We start from the raw sequence: 4,738 nt of genomic DNA on the forward strand, positions 1-4,738 counted from the left end.
TGTTTTGCTTAAGATTTTTCCCATTTCTCTGTCTCTCACAGTGGATTTGTTACCATTTACAACAAATGCAGTGCAGATACTGAGAGCTGGTTCTGATGATATTTTGGTGACCAATGAGCAGCAGTGATGCTTATGTGAGCAGTCTGTTCTCATAAGTAATGTTATGTTAGCTCTGTGAATTCATGCAAGATCTTAGCTTCTCTTTTAGGAAATGAAAAACCACAAGTTGTAACTTTTTTCAATTAAGCTATTTTTGCCCAGCCTACAACTGTAAACATTTGGGCCCCGTTGTGTGTATGCAACGTTGGGCAGAAATGGCTTCAGAGATAGTGTGATGGTGTAACACACTAAACTCCTGAAAACACAAGCAGCCTATTAGGGGAATAAGTATATAGACCTTTCCTCTGGGGTAGTAGTTTTGCTAGAACACCTTTAAAAGCCATTCAGACTCTCGCAAGCCTAAAATTCTAGAACAACAGTTCCTAAACTGTGGGTCTGGGACCCACCAGTGGATCGTGAGCCAATTTTTGGTGGTTCATGAAACTGACAGGGCAGATTAGGCCATGCGCATCAAGGATTAAACAGTCTGCTACTTGGAGGGAGGCTCTGCTGTCCAATCACCATTATAGCTACTTCCTTTGGCATTTATAAATCAGGCAGCAGCCTCTAGCCATTTTCAACCACTGTGCCATGGCACATTGGTGTGCTGCAAGTGTTCCACAGGTGTGCCACAGAATTTGGGGGAAGGTCATTTATTAGAATGGCCAATGGGGGATGTGAATCCCCCACTAGCAGCATCATGTGCCTCGTCAATTGTTAAAAACCTGATGGTGTGCCTTTACAATTTTAGTGCTTTGTCAGTGTGCTGTGAGATGAAAAAGACTGAAAATCACTAGGGCCTCTAAAAAGTTTGGGAACCACTGTTCTAGAAGATACATTTGTCTCATAGCAACCAGATACTCCAATGTACTACATGTTCTCTAGAATCTGTTGCTGTTATCTAAATAAAACTTCTAAATGAATGGAAACAAAAGCAAGATTTTACTTTTATCTTTAATGTTGCTGACACAAATTCCTCCCCTTAAACAAAATCCATGCAAACCTTCCAAGATAATTAAGACTCTCTTTAATTCTGTAACACAACTTTGTAACCTTTCAGGCTTTTCATTAATCAAGATTTGTCAGTTCTAATCAGGACGCACTCATAAGCTCTGGATGGGCATGCTAAAGTAATTAAAGTTGCCAATTTTGCTGACAGAGTTCTTAAGTTACAACAGCAGTTATCAAAGTTACATAAGTTATCTGGGTACCACATTGATTTCTCTGATCCAGCACTGTCGCATTAATGGACTAATTGGCTTTAGTAGACAAATTAATCTTCAAAAATTCCCTCTTTAAAGTTTTAGGATGGCGTTATGTAGCAACAGTTAGCTGAAGTCAGTTAATGTCTATTACACCAATAAAAAATACAAGCTTCTATCCTCAAACCACTTATCCTGGTGCCGTCTTCCTTGGTGACTGGAACTCCTCTGGAACAAGTGGTTTCAAAATTTGAGTTGCTGTGGTATAAAGGACTTACCAGAACATAGTTACTTTAATTAAACTCTGTAATAATTAAGATTTTAATATGCCAGGGGTAATTTGTTTGACCTACAAATCATTTCTTTATTAGCTTTACCACTTGCTAAGCTTTATCATAAATATAGGACACTTCAAGATTGGTCTATTCATTGATTCAGAGCACCCCTTTGGACAATGTGAATTGTCATACACAAGTCCTAAAGTCAAAACCATGCATAATGGATAGGTTTTGTAGGACTGGAAAGTTAAGAATGTTGTTTCAGAATATTTACTTTCTATGTCTTATCCAAAAATAAAAGCCTGCCTTTACTATGAAAGACCAATCACTGGATGATTGAATTCTTCATTAAGAAGGTGAAGAATAATTTGATTATCACCAAGGTCCATATGGGAACGCAACATGAGGGAAGCTACAAATTTGCATACTTCTTTGTTTATATGTAACACAATCTACATAAATACTGTGGATAGAAAGCCTGTCTATCACACAATTAGTGATAGACAAACCCGATCTCACCAGATCAATATTTCTGCCATAAGGTGTGACCTGGCCCTCTGTTCTAGAGACGCCAGGGTCACTTCCAGCTTACAAGGCTCCTAACCTTACTAAGTATTAAAAAGTTATGTCATGGCTGGAAGTGACATCATCAATCAAATTAAAATAAATAATTAAAGTAAAACAAATAAATAAGGGGAAGCCAACCCTGTTCCACCAAATGAATTTTCTCTGTAGCCTGCCTGCAGTACACCCCCCCCCCCAAATCAGAAATATTTTCAGCCCTACCTAGTGCCCATTTCAATTAGAGTTCTTATGTTTAAACCATATCACTGTCAGGACCCACCTGGGTTTGCAAGTCTAAAAAAGAAAAAAAATTCACTTTACCAGCTGAAGCTTCTGTTTTTATCCTTTTTAATGGGGGGAGCTGCCTTCTGGAGCATTTGTTGAGCTCCACGTTCATCAGATCGGGACCATTCTGGTGGCCTCATATTCCCCTTTGCCTGAACTGACCACGAGCCAAGGCAACTTTGCTTACTCATAGAATAATTAGTATTAATATGGAGGTGTTGGGTTCATTGCCCGCTATGGTGGCATATCAACTAATCAAAAAGAGATTCCTGGATATTCAAGTACAGAACTTACACAGTGCCATGAGCACATTTAGCTCCTCACTGAGCCTTCAGATCTCTACTAGAGTTGGTTACTTGCCATTGTACCTCACTCTGTTAAAGTGCCCTTACGAACGTAGGGCCTTTCCTCTGGCCAGGTATAATGCATTTCCCTCAGCCATGTTGCATGACTCCCTACAAGGAAAGATGTTGTACTTGTGAGTTGGGTATGGCTGAATCTCTTTCACATATGATTTGCATTGTACACTTTATCTAACAAGATAAAAGTGCCTGCAAGAAATACTTAGCCCCCTGTTTGAGCAAGTGAACAGACTTTTGAAGAATATGCTGTCATCTGAGGATCCAACTATAATTGAGACCGTGGGGACTTTCTTAAAATATCTTTTGAAACACCGCAGTTCTGCCAACAGAACTAGGGAAATGGGTTGTGCTAATTAACACTCTGAGAGTTTCTTTACCTTTAACGGATCTGTGATTTGTTTCTCTGTGTTTGGGTTTATATGCCAATAAAGGTTCTGACTGACATGACACGAAGAGAATGGTCCACTGCTGCCACTGCTCCCTGGTGAACCCAATGGAGAGGCTTACTGAGAGGCAGCGGGAAGAATGGGGCAGCAGCAGACCATCCTCTTTCTTTCTTAGGTGCCATGTAACCATTCCCAGAGCCCTTCATGCAGCTTCAGGGGACAGGTCATCTTGGAATTGTAAAATGTCATTGGGGTGTTACCCTGCACATGCCTGATCTTGTCTGATCTCAGAAGCTAAGCAGGGTCAGGCCTGGTTAGTACTTGGATGGGAGACCACTTGGGAATACCAGGTGCTGTAGGCTTATACCATAGTCTTTTGAGACTGAAGGTTGCCAACCACCATTGGGGGTGGGGAAGAAGTCACCACTTGCCCTCACCTGCTCAGCAAGCATTCCAAAGTCCCTGGCTTACCAGGTGGTGGTGAAAAGCAAAAGCAGCATGTCCTCACTGCCTTAAGTGATAGAAGGGCACAGGTATGGGCCCATGACCATCAGCTTGTGCCCGTCCAGGCCCCTCCCGAGGAGCCACCTCTGAATACAGCTTTGGTGATCTAAGTGGCCATGCCTGTCCAAAGACTTCGACTCAATGTCAACCAGATTTTATACTGACATGGATAAACTGGCATTTGTAGGCAAGATTTTATGTAACACAATGTAAAAAAGAACTATAAAACATATAATAATAGAAGAAATTTGGGTTTTGATCGGTGATGGATCATTCACGCATGCAGGTTCAAGTCTGAATCATCCTATGTCAGAAACACAAAAATTTCATCTTATTTATATAGTAGTAATAAATACTTTAAAAAAACCTCAAGGTAATATACAATACAGTATATAAAAACATATATGAGGCATGTGAGCTGTGGCAGAGAGAAAGGTTGAGTTGGAGTCTTCTTTACACTAAGGATGTTGTTTGACAATCTTGAAGACATTGAAACTGTAGTTTTCAAAGATTGTGCATGGCTCACACATCTGCTCCCTTGTCTCCATTTTAACCATACAGGAGCTAATAGGAATTTCCTTTGCAGTAATAATAAACCTATCAGATTTGGCCCAAAGTCAACTGGAAATCGGCCACTTGATGGATTCAGTTCAGACCCTCTGGCTGCACTTTTAAATTCCCTCCACATAAGCACAGAATTTAGGTTTTAATTAGCCTTCCTCAACTTGATTTATACTAATTGCTAATATCTATGATTTGGAATATGTGTTTTTTTCAGCATAATCACAGGTAGTCAAATGCTTTTCTTAATGACTTAAGGGAGAGGGAAGTTGTAGCAATTCCAAGAATTATAAGATGCACCTGATTATTACATTTTTTTAATTCCTCCCAAACGTGATATGATCGGGTATTGTCATATGGCCAATTCTTGTTTTTTGTTTTGAACTTGTCTGCACATACCCAGATACAGAATGCATGTGTATCCTATCAAGCGCAAGGGAAGTAGTGTAGAATTAAACACATGGCTCCTATTTATATTTTGTATTCTTTTGTATATA

General features: G+C 39.9%; 1 pseudogene; it reads left to right on the plus strand.

Annotated features, from left to right (window-relative positions):
- Positions 1-3,420: 3,420 nt before the first annotated feature.
- Positions 3,421-3,538, plus strand: LOC136637074 (5S ribosomal RNA; annotated as a pseudogene).
- The last annotated feature ends 1,200 nt before the right edge of the window (positions 3,539-4,738 follow it).

Source organism: Tiliqua scincoides, chromosome 1, assembly GCF_035046505.1.
Source record: "Tiliqua scincoides isolate rTilSci1 chromosome 1, rTilSci1.hap2, whole genome shotgun sequence".
Classification (NCBI taxonomy): domain Eukaryota; kingdom Metazoa; phylum Chordata; class Lepidosauria; order Squamata; family Scincidae; genus Tiliqua; species Tiliqua scincoides.